The sequence below is a fragment of the Lucilia sericata genome, unplaced genomic scaffold (genome assembly GCF_015586225.1).
Source record: "Lucilia sericata isolate MDLA Ls3-8-SP2 unplaced genomic scaffold, ASM1558622v1 Contig000288F_arrow, whole genome shotgun sequence".
Classification (NCBI taxonomy): domain Eukaryota; kingdom Metazoa; phylum Arthropoda; class Insecta; order Diptera; family Calliphoridae; genus Lucilia; species Lucilia sericata.
In genome coordinates this window covers 113,073-127,452 of record NW_023994313.1, presented here as the reverse complement: position 1 = coordinate 127,452, position 14,380 = coordinate 113,073, and positions in this window count along the sequence as shown.

Here is a 14,380-nt window from a genome sequence, read left to right as displayed (position 1 = left end):
ATAATGATTTATCTGTACACAGAACATACTCATACTAATTACGAATTAATTGGTATTAAATGATTTTCAGAAGTATACCTTATATGGGATGATGAATATAGAATGATTTATATATACAAAATACACATTTATGTCGAATTTTATCCCGATAACTTTGATTGTCAATGTGCATTTGAGTAATTTTCGGAAATGGTCCTTATATGGGAGTTGTGACCAATTATCGACCGATAAGGAAAAAATTTCGTATAATGACTTATATGCCAAAAAAGTCGAATTTTACTACAATAGATTTATTAATTAATGAAATATGTGCGTTTAGGTGATTTTAGGAAGTGGACTTTATATGTATAGGAGCTATGACCTTACACAAAACATATTTGTGTCGAATTTTATCAAGATATTTTTATTTGATAATGAATGAATAATTAAATATGTTCTTTTAAGTAATTTTTTTGAAGTGGACCTTATATAGGAGCTATTACCATATATGGACCAATCTGGAAAAAATTTGGTAGAATTATTTATATGCTCACAAAACATATTCAAGTCGTACTTTATCCCAATTGCTTTATTATTCAAAGAAATATATGCGTTTAAGTGATTTTCGTAAGTGGACTTTATATGGGAGGCTATCCGGAAAAAATTTCGTAGAGTGATTCATATAAAGACAAAACATATTTGTGTCGAATTTTATCAAGATAGCTTTATTTGAAATTTGGTGGAATGATTTGAATGTACACAAAACATATTTTTGTCGAATTGTATTCTAATAGCTTTAGAATTCAATGAAATATATGCGTTTAAGTGATTTTCGGAAGTGGACTTTATATGGGAGCTATGACCAATTATGGGCCTATCCGGAAAAACTTTAGTAGAGTAATTCACATGCAGACAAAATATATTTATGTCGAATTTTATCACGATAACTTTATTTGACAATGAAATATGTGTTTTTACTGATTTTCGGAAGTGGGCCTAATATGGGAGCTATGACGAATAACGGACCCATCCGTAAAAAAAAATTGTAGAATGATTTGTATGTATACAAAACATATTTGTGTCGATTTTTATCCCGATAGCTTTTTAATTCAATGAAATATATGTGTTCATGTGATTTTCGGAATTGGACTTTATATGGGAGCTATGACCAATTATGGGCCTATCCGAAAGAAATTTCGTAGAGTGATTCATATTTAGACTAAACATACTTGTGTCGAATTTTATCAAGATAGCTTTATTTGACAATTAAATGTGAGCTTTTAAAAGATTTTCGGAAGCGGGCCTTAGATGGGACCGATTGGGATCTACGTTGATAGTATGATTTCTGTTCATATTATATTTGCATGTACAAAATTTTATGAAATTAAAAAAATTATGAAAAAAAAAGTAATTTTTTGGAGGTAGTCTCAAATTTTTACTCATAACATTTTTCGTTGAGAACCGATTTTGCTGATTTTCAATACCAAACTGCTTAGGATAATAATAAATATTTTGGGTGAATTTGGTTGATTTTCTTTGCTTAGTTTTAACGTGAGCGTGTTTTACACAGACAGACAGACAGACGGACATAGCTAAATCGACTCAGAATAAGAATAGCTAAATCGACTCATAAGGACCCAGAATATATATACTTTATTGGGTCTTAGTAGAATATTTCTTGGTGTTACACACGGAACGACAAACTTATATATACCCTCTATCACCACTGATGGTGGTGGAGGGTATAAAAATAACATAAAAATTACTTTTTGAGAATGATTTCAGATGTAGTGAATTTGAAATCTGTTAAAAAGGACATCCCTCCTAAAAATGCGCACTGAAAAGCCTGTGTTAAAATCATCACTTGTGCAGGTCTTTTTCAGTACTTCTATAGAGCAATTTCTACTTCTTTTTCTTTATATTAACATAGTACCCTTTCAAAAGCCAACAGGAGAAATTATACGTACAGGAAATTCTACGATTTGTAGAAAGTGGTCTTTAGAAAGTTTTAAGTATTTGAGGCAAATGTAAACATGTTTTCCTATAGCCAAAAACAACAAGATCATTATTTGATAAGATGAAAGCTAGTTCGGACCTACAGGACTTCGGATTCATCTGCTGCAATTTAAAAGGGTGTAATATTTAAAGGATTCACAGAAATGTCCATGTAGATGAGCCCGTTTGGAATTACTTAATATGAAATCACCATTATTGCCTTGTTATGTCCACGAAAATAAAAAACTTGTCCCCAGACAAGTTGATATTTTTATTGGATACCACACTAAACATTTATGTAGACGTTATGGTTGAGCCTAAATAACAAGGACTAATATTATCATCAGCGATCCAGTGTCATACCTTAACAAATGCACCCTTATGGCTCAACAACGAGAACTTTTTTTCTCCTATTCCTTTCATCAGATTTGCAATTTGTAGTAGTTTTTTTTTTCGCTCAACAATAACCTACAATAACTTAAAGTAAAGTAGTAACTTGATATTGTTTATTAAGTTAAATTATGAAAACTATGCTGACATTTTGTTTTGCTTATTTTTAATTCCATAAATGTAATCTCATCATACTACTAACTGGAATTACATTTATAATATTAATTCTAATATTATAATGACTACAGAATCTTTTTTTATCTGATTTAAAGAATACACCGGAGCTTTGACTGTATCATATTCACAACCTGCTTTTGGCCATTTTATGTATTTTTTCTTATAATGACCAACTACTGCTGCTGCTACTGCAGCAATGTTGTTGGTGATAAACTTTATTTTTTTCCATTTTACGTTTTGTTTTCAAGGGAAAAACTACTTACAAAAGTACGTTCGCAAATTTAATTTTTAGTTGAAAATACACATAAAAAATGAGTTGCAACGGCAAGGGCTAAAGCAAAAAAATAACGAAGAAAGTAAATTCGAAAAGATATAAGAATTGTTGTGAACTAAAATTGCAAATACAAACTTTTTTTATCTGTAAGTATGTTAACGTACTATATAGAGTAAGTAAAAATTACCAGTGAATAATAGGCCTTGTTAAATGTATTATTCTAACATACAAAGTTTGCTGCTTCAATTAGTAAAGAAGTAATCGTATTTTTAGTTTTTGGGCGGAAATCTATGAAAAAAGCTCTTCTAAAAAGTATGCAAATGATTTGTGATATATGCTGAGAGAGTGCGACGAAAACTCAAATTGAGATAGATTGGTGCTTACCACTTTAAATATTGGAATTGATTATTATATAGACGGGCATGACTTAATATACATACCTTTTGTAACATTTTAATTTATTGCCCAATGTCAATGAATTCATTAACTACATAAAAAGGCCTTTAAAATTAAGGCCTCACTAATTCTCTTCAGCCTGCTGGATACATAAGTATGTGCATGTTCATAATAAAGGTTTTTGGTTCATATTTTTAGTAGTATACACTACCACTCAACTTATACTCCAACAACTTCAATGCGATACGAGTATTTATACATATTTGGGTTATCTTTACATGCAATTAATTTAAAAATTTTCAACGCACTTTACCAGTTTATTCACGATTTATACGCTTTTATTTAAAACGAAACGAAGAATTCACAATAACAAACATTGCAACTACCAATAGTCATTTCAGTTCCACCAGCACTTTTACCACTTCCATGACCTGAAGCACCAACAGCATTCAGTGTTTAAGTATTTTAAGTATTAAATGATTTTTCATTTATTCCATTTCGCTTCCTTAGTTATGAATGAACCGAACTGCTTCTCATTTTGTGATAATAATGAAGTACAGTGGTGAGCAAAAGTATTCGAACAAATAATTTTAATGGTATTATTTAGGAAAACTACAGATCGATGTATTGTATAATATTTTGATGATGTTCAGTATTTTATAATAACAATTTCTAAGAGTTAAATTAATATTGAAGGCTGCATAGTGGTTTTTTTTTGGTAATAATGTGATAACACGAAAACTATTTCAGATACCATAACACATAGACAACACAGATTTTTCTAGTAAATTTACAATTGTTCGGCTTTGTAAAATTATTTCTTTATATTTTTACCGATCATAAGTTGATACCCCTCTGCTCTAAGCTAGGTTAGGTTAGGTTGATAGGAGGATGTATACTACATCAAATCCGAAGAAAAACACCTAGGCCACTATCTGGCCTGTTGTGCGATCCTTTTCATGAAAACAAAATTGTAGACAGAATGTATTATTTTTCAATGTTCAGAAACTCAATTTCCTGAATGAAATTCCTAAGAATTCTCTAATCAGTGTTAGTCAGGAAAGTTATTTTCGGAATAACATCACTTCCAAGATACTTGGATCTAATTTCGACGAATGACTGACAGTAGCAAATAAAGTGCTGCAGAGTTTCACTGTCCTCTCCACATGCTCTACATTTGTCTGAATCCATACGTTGTGATCATGTGTATCCACTCAAAATACGTACACAATCATACTAACCTCAGAGTTGATCATTTTGAGGTGATTTCTCGTCCTGCTCTCATCAGGGTCACCCCATAGAATCTTTGTGGGTCCACCCATCTTTTCATTATTCCAAGAGGCCTTATGGGATTCTCTCACCCATATTTTTAGTTCAGCTTTTGTTGCGTCGAATGGTTTTGCGTTTGTCAGGTTAACTGCCTCGAGCTCCCTTCCCTTTAAAGCTATTACATTCGCCCTTTCGTTGCCGACTACTCCCGAGTGGCCAGGTATCCATATGATGTAAACCTTACCTTTTGGAGAAATCAGTTAAAGCTTTCTTAGAATCCAATACGGTCTTAGATTTAATTCTATCACCTGATATCACCCTAATTGCCTTCTGGCTGTCGGTAAATATATTAAGCCCTGTGAGCGCCATATTTATTCTAATCCAATTTACGCATTCCGTTATTGTTTGGACTTCTGCCTGGAAGCTTGTGTTATGATTAGGTAAACGGAGGTATATTTATGTTTCTGGGTCTTCAATATAGAACCCCAGGCCATCCGTGTAACAACGTATTCCTACTGGTATTTGCTCTGATGTTCCGCTTGACCAAGACATTCTATCAGGTATAAGCGTTTCAAAGTTTCAGACATATTCTGTGTCTGGTATACGATCAATCATGTCCGATGATTGTGTGTAACCTTCCAATGTGTCCAGTGTACATTGATGACGTGTCCTATAACCGCTTTTGGCCAGTTCGTCTAAAGTAAAGAGCAGTTCGGCTGTAAGCGCCGCCTCATATCTTAAATATGTTTCAATGGGTGGAATATCTAGCAACGTTTCGGTAGCCATGGCAACACTTATACCCAAGCAGCATGTACGCTGAACTCCCTATAGTAGTTTGATATTACACTTTTTGTCCAAAGCAGTCCACCAGATAATTGAAGCTCTAAGTTAACTTGGTTAATTTAGAAAAACAAATTAAAACTTTTACTTCTCACTGTTTTTGAATTTCGTCTACAATTGAGTTCACTTCGCTTTGATGTTAAATTTATTATATTATCTTTTTGTATTTTTTTCCTCATTTACGATATCGGTTATCTGTTTTTCGTGTTCCTTTTTTTATTTTGGCTGTATCACGTTCATCACGTTTTTACTATAACACACTTATGATTTTATGGATTCAATTAAAGGTAACCAGCCAGCTGTGGGCGTGAGTATGTATTTCTCTATATATAAATGCGTTTTCATTTGCATATGCAATGATTTTCTTTAAAAAATGCAACTTTTGCATTTGGTTCACTGAATTTTTTTCCATTTTATATTGATACCTATTAAAAAATCATAAATATTAATTTGTTATAGTTTGTGATAAAGGTAACAAATTAATTGAAACAAATTTAAAGTATATTAAATTAAGATTTAAAAAAGTTAAATTGCAATAAATGGTTAAGGCAGTTAAAAAGATATTTAAGGATTTTATAGTGTGGGGAATTAAAACAAATATTAAAAGGAAAGTACGTTGGTCTCAAGTTTATATGAACACCTAGGCCGCCGGACGGACGGACAGACAATCGTATGTGCATACATTGATTAATCAACTTTCAAAATAATTGTGAGTCGATTAAGTCATTGTGATATGCTCATATGATCAATACTCGATTTGTAAAACTTTCAAAGCGAAATACGGCTTACGAAAAAGTGTTTTTATACCGTACACTACTATAGTGGGGAGGGTATTATGCGTTTGTGCTGATGTTTGTAACACCCAAAAATATTGGTCCTACACCCACCTTAAAGTATACCAATCGACTCAGAATCACTTCCTGAGTCGATTAAGCTATGTCCGTCTGTCTGTCTGTCTGTCTGTGTGTCCATGTAAACCTTGTGCGCACTCTACAGGTCGCAATTTTTGAGATAATTTGATCAAATTTGGAACGTGAGATTCTTTTGGTCCAAGGACGAACGCTAAATGGTTGCAATGGGTCCATTATTTCACCTAGCCCCAATAAAACCGGACCCCCTGATTAGGGCTTTTGACCTCATAATTATGTTAAATGATTTACTATCTGTACAAAAAATGGCGAAACTTAGTTTCTTATAAGTCTTATTAATTTCATAAAGATCGGGCGTTATTTGACCCTAGCCCCCATACAAAGTCCTCTTCAGAAAATGACTTAAATGTCCACAATTAACTTAATTGGCACAAATAAGTTTTATGTAAAAATTTTTCCCAACAATTAATTTGATAAGGATCGGCTCAATTTCTGCCCTAGCCCCCATACAAACGGAGCTTCCGGTTTGGAACTTTTATCTCTTAACTACGTCTAATATACTATTATCTATCCAAAAATCAGTACAATGTGCTGATGTTTGTAACACTCAAAAATATTTGTCCTTAAGTATACCAGACAGACCAGCCGGACATGTCTTTGTAACCGTGTTAACCTTTTGTGCACGCTACAGTTCGCAATTTTTAATATAATATAAAGTTGTCACATCCTCTTCTTTGGATCCAATGACGAAGGCTGTTGAAAATTATTGACATCCGTCTTTTATTTCTCCTAGTCAGCATACAACAATTCATGAACAGACATTATTTGGAACCTATGTAAGATTCAACATAAATGCCTAATTATTGAAAATGAATCGCATTTAATATTCGAAATTGGTGTAGGGTATCATATGGTCGGCCACGCCCGACTATGGTTTCTTACTTGTTAGATTTATGGTAGTCCTGACCAAATGAGTAATGAGTGTATAGATCAAATAAATTATATTTTTAATGCTTCAGGTTGTCTTTTGTTACTCCATTATTCATACCCTCTTCAAAAAAATAACTTCTTTTACAACCCCCAGGCTAAAATAAATGATTTAAATTATTCATAGAAATATTACAATAGGAATTTAAATTGTATGCAATTATTGTTATTATTTTTTCGTTTTATTACGAGGTTTGCACCAGTGCTGATTGACCAAACCTATTTTAAAACCAACTGAGACCAAGTAAATAATAACCTTCCTCATCCTCAACATCAGCTTCCTCATCATCAGCTTTTCATTCATTATCACAATGAGAAATACAACTATGGAGTGCATTTTTTTCTTGTTGAACAAATTAAAATGAACATGCAAACCGGAGATGAATGAAGAATACCCGTAAGGTATTTCTAGCCATAATAAACTATAAATTAATATGTGGGCCAGCCACTCCGTTGGCCACTCATCAACACAGTACAATATAATTAAACTTATACACACATACATACATACTTTCAAACATACATATAATCATACATACGTACATATTTCAAATACTATACTTATGATAAAAGAATTTCTAGTTTTCTCCCTATTCCCCCTATTTGTGGTAGTTTGTTAATTATGGCATGAAAAACAAAAATGTAATTAACTTTTAATAGAAACCACAAAACCACATGCAATGGTTTAAAGTCATGAACAAAAGTTTGCTAAAGGTAAACTACAGGACAGGTATACTAAAGAAAAAAATAAGAGGAATCCTTCAATATTGAGCAGAGGGAAATAAGAATGAACAATTTTTAAACGGCCCACTGAAGCATTGAACTATTTAGGTAATACATTTAGAGAGTGAAAGTAATGTTTTAATAGTTGCGATAATATTTAATCCGTTTAAGCTGCCAGTTGCAAAAATTTAATCATAAACTACTAATTATACCCTACATCAGTGTACTGGGGAGGGTTGATTCTAAAATAAATCGCCTTTAGCATAGCTCATTTGGGTCCACTTACAGGTCCCGTTGTGATACTATTTGTGATCGCACCAATTGGTTAAGGTTGCCTTCAAGTCAATTCGTTGTTCTAATAAATTCGTGGGTGTTGACCAGTTGTTACCGCTATGAGGTTTTTGAGATGAAGTCTACTACATTTAACGGAAACGTATACGTTATGTACTTCCCCAGGGGTATGTTACCTTGATGAATCTTTCCCCATCTTGGTGCTTGGAAAAAGAGGAGCTTCCAGTACATCTAGTCTGCGGGGACAATAAACTGGTGACGATCAAATGTATCATCGGCTTTTGCTAGGAATGATTTGATATGGAGTCGAACCAGAGAACCACATAATCTGGTACCACGGGTAACGGTAGCCCACAGGGCAGAGTTTCGGAGTTTGTTTTATCCCTGTTATTGGAGAGGTCGCTTCTCGGTGCACGCCGAGGAGCGACTGTGGGACTAACCGTTGGAAGTGAGTTGGTGTCAAGCGTATATGATACGGGATGGATGTAGAGGTATGCGTACCATATCCATCCGTATACCTAGAGTGAACGTGTCGGATGCTTTTCTCAATTAGTGTATCGGAGGAATGAGAAGTGTGCTGGGTTGAATGGATAAATGGTGATGGATGTATCTTATACAAGTGATAGCATTCCGTTTTTCTCTCTTGTCGGGGTAAGTTCAAGGTTTACAATCTTCATATTCGATTTGCCACAGTTTGTTCTCTTTGAGTAAGAACAAGTCCTCAGCTAATTTGATGGATTCATGTTTCGGTCTATCGATTACGTCTTTAGGTGCATTGATCAAAATTTTGGCATGACCTTTCCTTTGTGGCATTTAAACTTGGAGTGTGAAAGTGCCTTAGTTGGAGTAGTTCTAAGTGCATTACATCTCTAGGTGCTATTGCCGACCTATCTGCGTGGTTGTAAAGGGAAGTGATGTTTTTGTATCTCGGAAGTTAAGCAACTATTCAGAGATTAGATAGCTCGAAAACTTGAGCAAAGTACTATGCAAAGTACTTACACGCCACCGGCGTGTAAGATACACAAAGGGGCGGTGGTGAGTCGTCAAAAAACCTCACCGTGTGGATGAAGAAGACCACCGTAAGGTGTTATCGTAGAGCACTTCGACATGTTATACACTATGTACATAAGTACATTTGCTCTTTGGTTGTCATACATGTGGTTTAGCTATTATATGATCCGTCCCATATCTTATATTGATTATAACTAAAATTTCCTTTGTGTCATTTAAACGAATTGCGGTGTTCTCTGCTTCATTCTTTGCCATACTTTGATTGTGAACAGTGCCTTTGTTGGAGTGGTTCTAAGTACCCCTGTTATAGCAAACATTTTCATAACACGCTCGAACTATGAGAAGTAGTCATGAGAATGTGAAAGTCTTTCGTTCCATTAGTCTCTCATCATCAGACTCATCGACTCGCATATTAGGAAACGACTTAGTGTCTTATTACGTTGATAGCCGTAGTGAGACACTAAGACAGTCAACACGTCTACTCTAAAGGTCGGTCTACAGGGAATTCTTTACATGATGTTGTCCGAGTGGGAGCCTTCTTAGACATAGAAGGTGCCTTCAATAAGGTTGATATACTTCTACCTTATTGAAGGCACCTTCAACTGGTTAGTAACTATGTTAAATTCTGGAATAGTTACGGCGAGTCTTGGTAACAAGTTTAATTCCAAGCATGTGGATCGAGACCACCACAGGGCGGCGTAATTACTCCACTACTTTGGCTCATTGTTTTTTACAAGATTCTTATTGATCTGGACAGCAGAGGGACTAAAGTTGATTCTTAAGCAGTCGTTGTTGCGATACTGGTATCAGGAATTTTCCCAGATGTGATTAGTGATATTATGCCCGACTCTACAGGCTATGGCCTAGGAGTTAATACAAGCAAGACAAAACTGATACTATTTACAACGAAGACCAAGATTCCAAGCTTCAACCTGCCGTAGTTTAAGAACTGCATTCAAACAGTACTAAAAATCTAGGAATAATCCTAGACTCTAATTATTATAGAAACTTAACATCCAACTTAGAGACATACAGAAGGCAACGATCGACGGTATATATCGAGGCTGAAAGCGGTAATTATTGGACACTAGGTGATAGGTACACGTGCAAGTCGGCTTGGGCTTTCCTTCAATGAACACTGTCGCAGCAGCATAAACATGGAAAAGGAAACGAGTTTTCACCTTCTCTGCGAAGATATCTGGATCAAAACTTAATGCGGCAGGCTGGGTCTAATACTGTACAATACTACTTCTGACGAGTGGAGTGGTCCTGTCAAAATGGACTGTTCGCGCGCAGTGAACTACAATAATAGCCAACCTTGATTGTTGTTTTGCCTTCTCCAACGCAGGCCACCAAACTGGTAATTCATAATATAAGATTGGTCGTATAACCAGTATACATTTTTAGAGCTACCCCGGTTGAGACCTATCGCCTTTTTGCAGCAGTATAATAGTAAATAAAAAAGCTTTAAGTTGTTTGGTCTTACCTGTACCGACTGCGTATGGAACGGCTATAGTACCGTTCTTATTGAGTTTGCAAATCCAGTCTCTATACAATCAAAGTTTTTGGATGCAGATGAGCACAGATTTGTTCCTGTAAAGTTCTTAGAATACACAAACTTATAACACCCCTTCATTTAAGTCCAAAAGCATTTTACTGTACAACTAATTTGCGTTGGGCTTAAAGCTAATGTATTAACAGTTGTTGAAAATGTCTATCATATTGTTGTAGATAAATCATAACAATTTCCTCTAAATCAAAACACATTTCATTTGTTAAATCATCACTCATGCCCTTAAAACTAAAAACCTCAAGAGTTTTTATTCTAATTAAGGTAATAAAATAGAGCTATACCACCTACACCTTCCAGCAGCAGCAATGTAAACTTTGACTTATCTAAAATTCGTTTTCTCAGAAACAATTTTGCACAGACCATAAATATTTTGTAGCTTAAAGTATTTTTACAATCGTTTTCATGTTGATGTGGTTCTTATTTTTTGTAAAATTCCATTAAAATCCTTGAATGTTGGCATTTAGACTGTTTTGAATGTGGCTCGGTTTGTGCGTATTTCAATCTCTGTTGCATCTTTTGTTAATATTTTTCGTTTTACATATACTACCTATTATACAGTACATATTTTGTGATGTTAAAGTTTAGAAAATTTTTGACATTTGAAGAGTTTATATTATTCGGAAGGCAAAAAGAAGTAGAAGAATAAGCTAAAATAGTAACTGGAGAAAAAAAACTCTTAGCAGTACTTACGTCTATCATTTGGTATGCAATTCTTAACCTGTCAGAAAAGGTTGTTTATGTTCCCGTAACACTTTTCTGACACATTGTATTCAGCACTTTAACATATTGCTTTTCAATTTCCCCCAAAAATATATAAACTTTTGAATAGAATTTTGTGTAAGAACTTTAGATGTTTGAATTAAATGAAAAATCATAAAGTGTGTTCAATGACTTGTATTTTCTTTTTATTTCACAATATTTTTTGTTCTCTATAGTAAAGAATCATATGTGTTTAAGAGTATTGTAAATAAAATGGAAGTTATTTGTTATTTTATATTAATAAGTGTCAATTTCATTGTATTTTTATACCCTACACCACTTTAGTGGGGAGGGTATATTGCATTTGTGCTGATGTTTGTAACGCACAATAATATTGGTCCTATACCCACCTTAAAGTATACCAATCGGCTTAGAATCATTTTCTGAGTCGATTTAGCTATGTCCGTCCGTATGTCCGTCCATGTAAACCTTGTAATCAAACTACAGGTCGCAATTTTGAAGATAATCCAATGAAATTTGGCACATGATCTTCTATTGTTCCAGGCTATTGAAAATGGTTAACATCGGTCCATTATTTCACCTAGCCCCCATACAACTGAACCCCCGAATAAGGCTTGTAAACCTTTTAATCAAACTACAGGTCGCAATTTTGAAGATAATTCAATGAAATTTGGCAGATGATCTTCCATGGTAACGGAGACGAAGCCTGTTGAAAATGGTTAACATCGGTCCATTATTTCACCTAGACCCCATACAACTGAACCCGACAAATAGGGATTTTAAATTTATAATTATGTTTAATATACTCGCATCTCGAAAAAAACGCTGCAAAACCAAGTTTTGTACTAGCCTTGATGACTCTCATGAATTTTATAATCATAGGGTCTCATTTGACCATAGCCCCTATACAAATCCCCCTACAAAATTTGACTTAAATGTCCACAATTTTATTCAACAATAAATGGCTTAAGTATAATTCAAGGCAAGGTGCAATTCAACTTAAGGGCTTATTATGAAAACAAAATCACATTTCATTTTTGTAACAGGTGTAGGGTATTATATGGTCGGCCTCGCCCGACTATAATTTCTTACTTGTTTTACTTTGGGAAAGAAAACACTTAAGATTGGATACTTATGCAAGTAAGAGTTAACTAGAGAAAATCATTTGTGAAGCAAATGTTAATCAAATCAATAACTCCTAACTAATTTTATGAGGTTCGCTCCACAATTGATCCATATAAGGTTCCCTTCAGAAAATGATCTTAAATTTCAAATCCCTTTTACAGATACAATTTTTATACCCTCCACCACCATGAGTGGTGATAGAGGGTATATACAACTTTGTCATTCCGTGTGTAATACCAAGAAATATTCATCTGAAACCCAACAAAGTATACATATTCTTGGTCCTTTTGAAATTCTGAGTTCGCTATGTCCGTCCATTTGTCCGTCTGTCTGTCGGTCTGTGTAAAACACGCTGACGTAAAAGTAAAGTGAAATAAATTATTGAAATTCGGCCAGAATATTCCCTATTGTCCTAGGCAGTTTGGTAACGAAAATGAGCAAAATCGGCTCACATCGGCAAAAGTTATGAATCAAAATTTAAAACAACTCCGAAAGAAAATAATCATTTTTTTACATATTCTGATGTAATTTTCACGAAAACTATGCAAGATAATTCCATGAAAATCATCATACATTTGTTTTTACATGAGATCTTTATTCGTGTTAAAAATTGCCGTAAACGGTCTACAATTTCTTATACCTTCGATATAAAAGTACATACATATTCCCGGAAAATGAGTTTAATAACTTCCCTCAGAATGTTGATATCTTGAGCAAATTTTATGAATTAAAATTCTATATCAATAGAATTCATTCAGAGAAAAAATTGTCCATATCGGTCCATAATTGGACATAGCTCCCATACATAGTACCCTCCCGAAAATCACTTAATCGCACATAACTCATTACCAAATTAAGATGTCCATATAAAATTTTGTACAAGTATTGCTCTTATATATAGAAATATTACCGGGAAATTTTTTTTCGATCGGTTCTTAATTGGTCATAGCTCCCATACAAGGTCCCCTCCCGAAAATCACAGAAACGCGCATAACTCATTACTTAATTAAGATATCCATATAAAATTTGGTACAAGTATTGCTCTTATATATATAAATACTACTGTGAAATTTTTTTTCCCGATCGGTCCATAATTGGTCATAGCTTCCATACAAGGTCTCCTTCAGAAAAACACTTAAAGGCACACACTCATTACCAAATAGTGATATCCATAAAAAAGTTTGTCATAAGTACTATTTTTGTACACAGAAATGTTATTTTAAAATATTTTCATGATCGGTTCATATTTGGTCATAGCTCCCATACAAGGTTCCCTTCCGAAAATCACTTAAACGCACATCGATACATTTAGCACAAATATTGCTCTCATATACATAAATAAATCACACTGTAAAATTCTTTCACGATCCATATTTGGTCATAGCATCCATGCAAGGTCCCTTCCAGAAAATCACTTGAGTGCACAATATTCATTACCAAATAATGATATAGATTAAGAATTTAGCCAACATTTTATATACATTAATGTTACTGTGGAATTTTTTACGATCGGACCATAAATGGTCATAGCTCCCATACAAGGTCCTCTCCCGAAAATCTCTTAAACGCACATTACTCATTACCAAATAAAGCTATTGATACAAAATTTTGCACAGATATTAATTTTGTATACCAAAATTATATTTTAAGATTTTTTCACGATTGGTTCTTAATATGGGTGCGATCGGTCTCATACAAGGTTCTCTTCCGAAAATCACTTAAACACACATTACTTGTTACTAAATTACGATATAGATACTA